Genomic DNA, 12,438 nt, shown 5'->3' with positions numbered 1-12,438 from the left:
GCAATATTTCAGAAATTTTTAAATACTATAACAACCCCAGAGAACATGATTTCCTGATTTCCTGCTAAGCACAGGCATGACAAACACCCTGTTACCTAGTAGTACCTAGTTCAAAAATCAGGATGTTAATAAGCGAAACAAATTAAACACACTAAAATAAATTTCCCAATACTAGCACTACTGTTAAGACTATGACTTCTCTCTTTTATGGTTTAAAATAACAAAAGGCACTTTCCAGGGAAGCTAACTGTTGATAAAAAATGACTTGCAAAAACTGATTGTAGGCAATTCACAAGTTAGAGGAGAGCGAGTCATGTGTTTTTCACAATACAACCACCACAGTTTATTTACTGCACAAATTTAACCTGGGTGTAAAACAAAGGAAATAAAAAGTTGTCAGCAATTAAAAACCAAAATCAGGTGAGAAAAACTGGTTGTGCATTGACATACTTACTGAGTTACGAGTCAAGATTATGATACAATCACAAAGAACCACAGAGCTGAGCCACCCTTATTACAGGGCTTTGAAAACAAGGAAAAACAAGTATTGCTTGGGCTCAAGAACAGATGTCTAAGTCCAAAGGTGTTCCACAGATGCCCCTAGCAGACACAAAAGGAGCTCACCAGTTAGTAATAAGCGTTCCTTCCACTGCTCAACAGTGTATAGGTATTAACAAGCAAACTAACATTCTTCATTAACCCAGGTCACAATACTGCTGCATTTAGTCAGCAATAAACCTGAACCCAGAAGTCTCAACTCCCAGGATAAGTCCTCAATTGGAAAATTATGCCAATTCATGTATCTGTTTCCCTTCCCACCAGTTTGATAACATCCCACAAATCAAAATCACATTGTCTCACAAGTCAGTTTTTAACTCGGGTTACAAATCAGATGCACAAATCAGCTAAGAATGTTTTCACATGATAAACCCAGGCCCACCAAACATTAACTGCATCAGAATTCCCAAGTATGGGGCCCAAGCTCCTGCAGTTTGACAAAGCTCCCAGGTGATTTTAATGCAGAGCACACAACTCAATAAAACTCAAAAGTATTGGTCTAACAAAGAACTGATGACAATCCTCATTCAGATTGATGACATCTGAATCAATGTAATTACAGACAACTAAGGAAGTCAAAGAGCAATATACCTTATTCATGCAGGAAGTCTACAGACCACATCATAGACTTTTGGAAGACGTGGGGGGTAGACCTTTCACTTGTTTTAACTATATATATATTTACAATGCACTCTAGATAACACACTTTACATATACTTTCTCATTTCATCCTCACATCAACCATCTTGGGGGTAGGCTTGTTTTTTCTACTTTGCAGAAAAGTAAGAGTGAATCCCAAGGTTAGGTAACCTACTTAAGGCCATATAGCAAGAAGGTGAGGAGACCAGATACAAATCCACGTGTCCGACCTGCACCCTGCTACCCACGTGTTTACTATTTGTTTACTTAAAAGACTCACTTTGGCTTTGTTCATTTACGATAAGCATGTATTGCTTTCATAATTACGAAAAATATTACCTTGCTGCAGTCACTTTAAAGTACACCACATTAGATTTTTCCATAAATAATGTGACAATTAGCTTTTTAGAAAAAAAGTTGAATTCCTGCATGACAAACCAAATCCCAAAATAAGTCCCAGATGGATTCAAGAGGTAATTATAATAAATGAAACCATAAAAAGAACAAAAGGAAAACATAAATGTAATTTCACCACAAGATAAGTACAGCCACTTTTACAGGAATCTAGGCAAAAGTGGAATCCATAAAAGTTCAACAAATCTGACTATGTAAAAAACAAAGGCTTCTACATTTTTTTTTTTTTTTTAAGTTGAGATTCAGTGAAAAGATTGGTAGAAGCATTTACAACACAGCATTACTTTCACAGAAGTAAAGGCAATACAATAGTGGTCAAAGGAAATAAGCAGGAAGCTACACAAAAAGAAGGGGCCCAAACGCTAAACATTTTAAAATGTTTAATCATCCCAGCAATCAAATAAGTGTACATTTAAAACAAGACACAGTGACATTTTCCACCTATAAATCAGCAAAGAATAGTAAAATTACAGTATCTGGTACTAACGAGGGTACATTCCCATACTCCGGTGCCGGGAAGGAGAACCGACACTCCTTTCTGGAGCACAATTTGGCCTTAAGCAATAAAAGCCCTGAAATGGTGCCTTCACTTTGACCCTACAATTCCACTTCCAGAAATTATCCTTAAGAAAGAATCACGAATGAGAAAAAAGATTTAATATCAAGAATGGCCACATTACAAAGTAAACCATTTAGTATAATAAAGTACAGTACATCTCTGTACTCTGCTGGCAGCTACAGTGACAGGTACTCTTACGTTGTATTAGTAGGAACGTAAACTTGCCATCTGTAACAAGTCTTTAAAATATTCATATCTTCGACTCAGCAATTTCACTTTCTAGGAATGCATTCTATGTGAACAAAGATTTGTATTATTGATATAAAAGTGCAATCACCAAGCATTCTTTATAATGGCAAAAAAAATTATAAATTAAACGTCCAAGATTAGGAGGAAGGTTAAATATTAAGTACGATAAATCCATGTCATTAATATGATTATCGCTCTGTCATTAATATGGTTATCTCTGTCAATAAGCTTTTCAATCATTTTAAATCAAATGGGAAAATGTTCACAATATGTGAAAAAAACAGATTCCACTGTATGGAAGGAGGAGCTGTAAAAACAGGTTTTTTTAAATAAGATCTTCAGATAGATTTTGCTGAAGGATCTTTCTGGAACAGTCAACTTGATGTGCAAGTGCCTAGAGCAGAAACTAATTTCTCTAAGGGTGTCCATTCCTCAAGAAAATAAGATTTTCACCTTATGCTATGGAGGCATACAATTGATATCATTAGTGCTCTAGCCTCCCTAAATGAGACAGAAAACTCAAGTAGAAGTTTGCTAAGCAATACGTAAATCAGCTTTATGACTCAGGCATCCGACTTCAACCTGCATGGGTGAATTCAACTTGAGACTCCGATTCTGTCATCCCTTTATCATTACTACCATCTTTCTGATTCATCAGGCCCTCTAACTTCATAATTCCTGTCCTTCTTGACTCATACGCTCCTTATCCTTTTTAAACTCATAAACTAAAGGGGTAGACTATATGACCGCAAAGATCCTTTGAGATTCTAGGACCCCGCTGACTTACAACTGCCTTGCACACAAAAAGCACATACATACTGTTTACTGGGGGGGGGGGGGGGGGGGGGAGGGAAATATTACAAACAAACTCAAGGCTATCCCCAAGACCTCCTTTCGTGTCACCTCCAAAATTTCAAGCATAATGCTTTCTTTTAAGGCCCCCTTACTTTTCCCCTGAATCCGATAATAATAATTTGGAGTCCTCACCAACTATCTTCTCCGTTTTAAGCCACAATGCCTTTATACTTTACAGCTCCACTTCAGAAATAAAGGAAGTCAGGCCGGGAAGAGTAAGTCAAGGTTGGAAAAAACCCAGGATACAAAAAGATTTTATCAGTCTGGAATATCTAAGCAGATAACATTTAAAAGAGATAAAGGCAGAGTTCAGCACTTAGATCCCAAAACTACAGGGAAATGATTTCGCTTACTAACAGCACACACACACACACACAGAGTTGTGATTTTAGTTGACTATAATTTCAGTGAATCAAGAATATATGACTGACTAGGGAAAAAAAAAACTTATCACCTGCTTATCCTGGTTTTTTTTTAAACGAAGTATAGTGTCAAAAACAAAAGAGTAAAAGTTACCCCACTCTGCACTCTGACACTGTATACTGAATACTGTACACTGTGCTGAGTGCCACACTTTTAAGAGGGACATTAACAAAGTGAATGCAGGGCAGAGGACTGAGAAATTGGTGAGGGGATTTGAAGCTGTCAAATAAGGAACAGCTGAAGGAAATGGGAATCGACAGCCTGTGGAGTAGAAGACCGAGGAAAAGGATGGTAATCTCAATGACCACAGAGGCCCTGAGAGTGAAGTAAATGAACCAAGGCGGCCGGCAGAGACCTTAGCAAAATGCAGAGCATATTTAGCATCTAAGGGAGATTACTACCATCAGAAATGTGAGCTCTACATCACCAAAGCCTATAATTTTTTCTCAAGAAAAGCCAGAAAAAGAGATTTTTATGTGAAATCTCTGCATTTCTAAAACTTGGCTCCCAATGTAAGTCTTTGTATAAGTTGGGTGGCCAAATGGTTATGTGCACGGGCCTTACTTGATCCATGCACACTAATTTGCAACTCATGTCTTGGGAAACATGATGGCTGTCTTCCAGCATCTGCAGAACTGTCAGAGGGAAAAGGAATAGACTTGTTCTACACAGCCCTAAAAGGTGACACTCACAGAGAGGCAAACTGCAGCTCAATAAGGAAAAGCGTCCTAAAAACTAGTCTGCAAATTAGAATGGGCTGCCCAGGGAGGTTCACATCACTGTAAGTATTCAAAGAGGGACAGGTCAGTAAATGTTACTGGCAGATTCAAGAATGCTGCCTCTTACTACATCTGGTCAAATAACTAAACCCCCCCAAGCCTCAGTTTTCTTTCCTACCTTCCTCCCCCCTCAAAAAAAGGAATATTGTAACATTTAGCCTCTTATCTCTCTGAGTTACTATAAAGATCAAAATCTATGTAAGAAAAAATATACATAAAAGTATGATATGATCGCCAAGAACTAAAGTAATTTAAGACATTATTGTAATCTACCATCATAATGTATTTTTGTATGTCTTATCTCTCTTACTATACAGGCTAAGGGCATATTCCAAATCTAATTCATTTTTTAAAATTCCTCAGAGTATCAAATATTTGTTGAAAAAAGGTTTAAAAGGAAGTTGGAGGAGAGGGTTAAAATGATGACAATATAAGAGGATAAGATAAACAGTCAACAAAGCAAACATCCAGGGGGTTAATCATTAATAACACTGATCAGTCTAAAAGGTATTGGGCACAGTCAAACGGAGAAATACACAAAAGTAGCAACATGTGTGTGAAGGCGCGATACTCTAAGGCAGGCACTGGCAAACTACAGCCAGCTGCCTGTTTTGTAAATAGAGTTACATTAGAATACAGCCTTGCTCATTCAGTTATGGATTGCACATGTGTATTATTGTATGTACATATCGTATATATGTACTATATATCAACATATGTTGTTTTCAGTCTACAACAGCAGAGTTGAATAGTTGCAAAGCCTAAAATACTATTTGGCTGTTAACAGGAAAAGTTTGCCTACTTTTCTGTAAGATTACTCCAGGTTACAAACCACAGAATGCTGAGACATAGTTCATCTTCCCTATGGCTCCATCCCTGCGATTTTAATGGGTCATTTTGGTACACGTGAGCAAAATCCTACACTAAACATCATGACCTAAGTGCAGAGGAGGTAAATATGTCACTGAATGGGGTCTTCATATTCCTCTTATATACCCAAGATTATAAAATTTTTCACGCTGCTTCTTTTCCACCTAGTAATATCACCAAAGAGATCTGAAAAACTCCAGGTGTACAAGGAGTGTGGGACTGGCTCAGGCAGGAAAAGATCACGCTTAGAGGTGAGCCTCCCCCTGCCTCTCTTGAGTTCTCGAACTCCGTCTGCTTGAGCTCCACTATTTCAAGGAACCTACAAATAGATAAAAAAATCCTTTGTTTCCTCTTAGTTACCCTATTATTACTGGTTCTCAAAAGAAAAAGCTGCCGAAAATTAAGAGGAAAAAACCAAAATGAAGATAAATATGTTAACAGAAGTTTTCTGAGCTAAACTTAATATCCAGCAGAAACTAGTGCACAGTTTTACGACTTTATGAAAGGTTCATATTCCTTGCCTCACTCTGAAGTAATCATATGCAAAGACATTCAAGTCTCTACCAACAGCAGATCCGGAGGGATCTTCATTTTTCTCCTAATACCTGAATCTCCTTCTGCTTCAGGCAGTATCTCCAACCCTCCTCCAAGGGACCATCTACCAGTCTTGGCTCAGTTAGGGAAGCCCACACACACACACAGCCCACGCAGCCAAGGCCTCACTCCTGCACCACCCTTCAGTGAGTTTTCATTCAACAGCTAGCCTAAAGCCCTGAGGGAAAGGGCAGGTCCTTATCTAATCCCCATACATTCTTCTGATGGCGTCAAGCCATCCTTTGAATTTCCCCTCTTCACCCCCTAGAGGTCTACTTCTCAGGCTTAACTTTACCCCTGACTCATTTCTCTCAAACCTGTTTGCTTAAACTCTTTGTATTCACAGGTTAAAACACTGAGGCCTAATCATAAAGATTCCAACTACACACGCTAAGCATTTAATGCCAGGTTTTCTTCCCCTTAGTAAAGTAAGGGGTGGGGACCTGAAGACGCAAGCTCTGCAATTGTTTGTCCAGTAGGTATGCCCCCCGGAGAGCAGTGGCCATCCCTTCAAGTATTAAATAAACCATGTTCCAAGTATTCTGAACATTCACTATTCTAATCCTCTTCCGGAAAGCACTGAGGCCAGTTTCCCTCATATCAATATTTATGAGTACTAACGACTCCTCACAGGCAGAAGATCAGGAAATTCCCACAGGAAAAGGTATTTTTAACACACCAAGTATGAGTTTAAGAACATGGGTCTTCTTTCACCATGAAATATTTAAAAGTCCCCCTGGTAAAAGTTGGTGAGAACGCTGAGCTCCACTCAAGACTATCAGGAGCTCCCAGGTTACGATCTCAGGAACTCAGTACACTTAGAATAACTGAACCAGAGTGCGAGACACTGGCTGAGCAAAACGGGGGGAAATGCCGTCTTCGTGACTACAATGCACAGATTTTTTAAAAAACGAAAGAAAACATGGGGAGCCCAGCCTTCAAAAATGAAGCTACCTAAATCGGAGAAAGAAAGCGAGAAGAAGAAATATAAAGAGACCTCTTAGATAAACCACATATGGAGAAAAAAACTGGACATGTGCTCTGCCTCTCCTCCTCCAAAGGAGTAGAACCGAGAGGACCTGATGAAGCCGCTTAGAATTTTTGAAAAGAAAAGAGGCGGGAGGAATCCACCAAATTCAAGTCTTTTGAGAGCCACAAAAACCTAAAAAGGTTCTGAACCACTGGCTCAACGTGGAGAAGAGAAACAGCCTCTCTGCAGTCTGGCAGCCCTGCCCGGTCTCCATAGGGTTCCGGATTCGCACTGAACCGTGCGGGGTAATCCGGATAACTCGGCTAAGATTTCAGTCGTGTAGACGCGCACTCCGCAGCCCCTCTCCTGCCCAAGCAGCGCTGGGCCCATCGCTTCAGAGCCTGGGCCCCAGGGCCCCAGAAGCACAGAACGGCAGCACCTGGACCCTCGGGCAGGAAGTGGCTATTCTGACTGTGGGCTCCTCATGAAAGGAGGTGAGCCTGGTGAAAAGAGCCAGAGGAAGAGCAGCTGCTGGCGGCTGTGTCTGAATGCAGCGGAAAGCAGACCTGGGAGTGTGTGCACGCAGAAAAGGGGAGGGGGGCAGTCTGGGAGGCCCCTTCGTGGACCGAAGATGCTCTGCACAAGCAGCTGGACAAACACAGGGGGGAAAGGAGGGGAGAGGGCTGCACAGCTGAGGCCGAGCCTTTAGAAAAAGGGGTGGAGGTGGGTGCGAGGTAACTGGGACTATAGGGGGCGTCTGGGGGTGGGGAGGTCGCCTTTAGACCCCCCCATACCCCAGAGGGGGCCCGTTACGTTACCCCCCCCCCCTCGCTGGTGGCTAAGGCTCTGGAAGTCCTCTCCCGAGACGTCTGGGAAGGCCTACTCCGAGGCTGCACGCCCCCGCCGTACCGGGCAGCAGCCTCTCGCCGGCTCCAGCGGCCCCGAAGCGGCCGGACCCGGACCCGCCCGGTGCACGGCGCTCGCGGCCGGCCCCGGGATCCCTACCACGAGCCCCTTCCGGGCTGGCGCCCCGGCTGCTCCGGGCTCCCGCCGCCACCAGGAGTCCTACCGGCTTCCAGTTCAGGGACGAGCCGCCACCGCCTCCTGCGCGAGACTCGGGTTCCCAAAAGCCGCTCTCGCCGCCTGCAGCCCGCCTTCCAGGCCGCGCCGGATCCTCAGCTCCCCCTGCAGGCTGGCAGCCATTTCCGACCAGCGCCGGCGGAACTTGCCGAAGTGCGCCGCGCCGGAAATGGCCGAACACGGGCGCTCGCGAGCGGGGCGTGGGGTGGTGGCGGGGGCGCGGGGGGGGCGGGGGGGGCGGGGGGTAGGCGGTGGGCGGGGGCAAAGGGGGCGGGGCGGAGGCGTCAGCAACTTTGCCGACCGCGCCCGAAGGGCCGCCAAGGCCTTGGGCACCGCGAGCGGCCGCGCCGGGGATTGTGGGAGACGCCCGCGGGGAGGAAGCGCGTGCCCGCCCCTCTGGGCCCTCAGACCCGCGTCCTACCAATGCCCCTCACCCTTTCCGAAAAACCTCTCCGGGGGGTGCGAAGAGAATGCTCCCGCCGGTTCTGGATCGCGTTCTGACTCCAGAACCTCAGCCGCTTGGAGCGGCCCGGTGAACTTCAGGTGTAAAAATAAAGCCATCCCCACAGAAAAGGCCTTCCTCAGTGAGCTGACCGGTCTCCGGCAATGGTCTGGAGCTGTGAAACACTCTGATTATTTAACAACAAAGAAAAGGCCGGACGGCGTGAATGCCTAGGGGAAAAAATCCCGGGGCTTTGCAAAAACAATGGTTTAGTCCAGTCGTGTTGGCGTGATCAACCGAAACTGGGAGGAAAAGGCGATGCCGTTTGAAATACTTAAGAGCCAACCCCCGTGAGCGGAAAAGCGCACATATTCCTACGGCCCTAAGAGACGCGTCGCTGTCAACTTCCACACTTGCAAAGTCAGGACAAAACTTTATAACTGAAATGATGGGAGTGGGTGAAGGAACTCCACCAGTCCTGGAAGACACACCTGATTATTACTGTTCACTCAGGAATGCGTTTAAGCCATTATTTAACATCCGTAAATGCAATATGATCTAAGATCAAATTTGCTTCAACTTTTTTTAAACATGCTTTTAATTTCCAAAGGGCGGGGCTTCTACTCCAGGGTTTTCCAACCAGGGAACCCGACACACACCAGGACCCGAAGAAGCTGGGGAGGCAAGGCAGGGGTGGGCTGGGATCCCCGTACTTGGGTGGTCTGTACGTTAGACAAACTGCACCCCCTGAGACCCCTCCACAGCTGCCCTGTCTCATCCACACACCCTTCCTGGTGGAGCCCAGAGGCCGACATGGGACAGTTTGGGCAAAAGGCTTCCATTTGCAAAACAGAACTTTTAAAAACCTAGCAACCTGTTCTCCAGAGCACACTCTTCATCTCCCCAAACCCATCCACCCCTCCTTTTTCTGATCCCCCTTTTCTTCTCTCTTTCCTGACATCTCCTTACTCTCCCCTCTCACCGCACTCTTACCTCTCCTTTTCCCTTTATTACTAAGGACAAACTTAAACCTTCAAAGTCGTACCACCGTCATATACGTACAAAAACAACCCCTTTCTGGGCTTCCCTGGTGGTGCAGTGGTTAGGAATCCGCCTGCCAATGCAGAGGACATGGGTTCGAGCCCTGGTCCAGGAAGATCCCACGTGCCGCGGAGCAACTAAGCCCGTACGCCACAAGTACCGAGCCTGCGCTCCAGAGCCCGTGAGCCACAACTACTGAGCCTGCATGCCATAACTACTGAAGCCCATGCGCCTAGAGCCTGTGCTCCACATCAGAAGCCTGCACACCACAATGAAGAGCAGCCCCCGCTCACCACAGCTAGAGAAAACCCGCGTGTAGCAACGAAGACCCAACACAGCCAAAAATAAAGTTAATAAAATAATCACACACAAAAAAATGCTTTCTAACTTTTACCAACTTTGTTGAGAAAAGTTGGAGGCAGGGAAGCAAAAATCAAACTGCTTTAAAAATCAAAAGAAATGAAATGAAATGTAAATGGGGAAAACTGTTCTGTTGCCCAAATATCAAGAATTGCCTAAAGTTCTTTTTTTTTTTCTTCACACTTCATCTTCTTGGCTCTCCTCCAGAGGTCTGTGGCAGCAGGCAGAAGTCTGGCAGTGTGGGAGGAGACGCAACAGAAGCCCAGAAGCCAGGGCTGGTTCATCACCAAGCACTGGTTCACCTCCACGCGGACAAGAGAGGGCCTGCAGATAGCTGCTTCCTGGCGGACTCATCCTAAATGTCGTCTTCTACATCTGAGTGACTTAACATTGCTGCCCCTAATGCCGACTTATTTGATTCCAACAACAGTTCAAGATTCAGGGTGAAAAAGGATACCCAACCAAAATTTGGTCAAACCTTGACATCCCCAGAGCCCTGGGTGCTGCTGAGCACCTGCCTCCTTTGGATCTTGTGAGCCTCTTTTCTCCCACAGTTCATCTCTCTAGCTATGATGCGGGCCACTTTCTTTTCCTCTCCGCATTCTCTTCCTAGCGTCATCTCAGCCTCGAAGCAGATCCCTCACTGCATCTCCCCAGTCCCTATTTTCCAGCTACACTGGAGACATCACCATCATCATCCTATGAATACCTATTTTATGAATACTAAGCTAAACCCTTGGTCGGCATTGTCTCATTTAAATCCTTGCAGGGTGATATCAGCTGATAGGGAAATGACATGTCAAGAGGCTAAATAAATAAGGTGCCCAAGGTCACAGAGTGAAGTGCAGAGTACAGATGGAACGCCAAGTCTCCCCAACTTCAAAGTCAATATTCTTGACCAGAACAATCTGGTTGTCTCACCAGGACCTTAAGCTTAATGTATCCCACCCTGAACTCATCTTTATCCCTTCCCCCTATGCTCTCCTCAAATGCCCTTATTTATAATAGTGTGACCATCATCTTTCCTAACATAGAAACTCAAAACCTGGCATTTTTTTTTTTTTTTTTTTTTTGCTACGCCATGCAGCTTGCAGGATCTTCTCTTGTCAGTGAAAACACCGAGTCCTAACCACTGGACCAACAGGGAATTCCCCTGGCGTCATCTTTGACATCTCTCTTTACCTGCACATTAAATCAATTTTCAAGGCTTAAAGCCTTGACGTGTAGGATCTCTACCATCTGTCCTCTGCAGTCTCACACCTTGTTCCCGGCTTCAAGTCCTCTCCTGGGCTGTTACCTTTCTATTTTAAGTTTTGGCTCAGGAAATACAATCACATTCACAGGGGCTCTCCTCAAGAAAGAAAGCCAAGACAACAGGACATACAATGAAGCTCATCTTCGCTGATGTGAGACCTCTCACTATTATGACCTTTTACAACATATTGTAGGCTTCTAACAGCAGGAGCCTATGGGTCTTCTCTCTAAAGCGTGGTCATAGGGACTCAGCAGTGCCCATTCTCTTTATTTTTGGTTCCAAACTTTAAATTCCCAGAAAAGAGACATGACTGGCCTGGCTTGGGTCCCTTTTCCACCCCTCAATCAATCAGCCTTCAGCCTTGGTTGAGCAGCAGGTGAACCTTGTCTAAATATAGCAGTTGGAGCCTCTCCTATAAATAGGGCTTGTTCCCAGAAAAGGAGGCATACACCATTCATTCACTTGTTCATTCATTACATCAATAAGTAGCTGAGCACCTACCAAAATATATGCAAGGTTCTTTCATATATGCAAAATGTCTAGAACATGACCCTGCCCTCATGCCATGAAAGTCACAACAGAAAAAGATAAGAAATCGAACTTCCCTGGTGGTGCAGTGGTTAAGAATCGCCTGCCAATGCAGGGGACATGGGTTCAAGCCCTGGTCCGGGAAGATCCCACATGCCGTGGAGCAACTAAGCCCGTGCGCCTCAACTACTGAGCCTGCGCTCTAGAGCCCGCAAGCCACAACTACTGAGCCCGTGTACCACAACTACTGAAGCCCGCGTGCCTAGAGCCCATGCTCCGCAACAAAGAGAAGCCACCGCACTGAGAAGCCCACGCCCTGCAACGAAGAGTAGACTAGACCCCGCTCGCCACAACTAGAGAAAGCTCACGCACAGCAACGAAGACCCAACGCAGCCAAAAATAAACTAATTAATTTTTTTAAAAAATAAGAAATCACTAGGTAAAATCATAACAATATTCACCCTTAAGAGACCATCAATCCAATTATATGTAATGGAAGATAATTCACCACACCATATATAAGCCTCTGGTGGTAAAAGTAATCAGTACTAACATGTACATGTTCAACAAAACCAGTTCATAGCAGCACCACTAGAAACAGACAGAAACAGAATAAAAACTACCCAAATGTCCATCAGTGGTAGACTAAAGTATAGTGTATTCACACAGTGGAATACTTTACAGCAATGAGAATGAATGCTTTGCAAATATACACAACAAAATTGATGAATGTCTCAATGTTTAGCAAAAGAAGCCAGACATGAAAAAGTATATAGGGTATGATTCCACTCATGGAAAATATGAAAACAAGCAAAACTAATC

At 44.4% G+C, this 12,438-nt stretch overlaps 1 protein-coding gene across 2 annotated transcripts in view; it reads right to left on the bottom strand.

Moving 5' to 3' along the window:
- The window catches only part of EXTL3 (exostosin like glycosyltransferase 3), a 64,567-nt gene extending 56,484 nt beyond the window's left edge, over nt 1-8,083 (bottom strand). Inside the window, exon 1 of one of the 2 annotated variants that reach the window (XM_082468861.1) lies at nt 7,980-8,083. The gene's annotated coding sequence lies outside the window, so the exon portion shown is untranslated. The remainder of the gene's footprint in view (nt 1-7,979) is intronic. The other variant, XM_082468860.1, reaches the window with a different exon arrangement.
- Between the last annotated feature and the right edge of the window lie 4,355 nt (nt 8,084-12,438).

Source organism: Balaenoptera physalus (genome assembly GCF_965194825.1).
Source record: "Balaenoptera physalus genome assembly, chromosome: 7".
Classification (NCBI taxonomy): Eukaryota; Metazoa; Chordata; class Mammalia; order Artiodactyla; family Balaenopteridae; genus Balaenoptera; species Balaenoptera physalus.
This window is presented reverse-complemented; position numbering and strand designations above follow the sequence as displayed.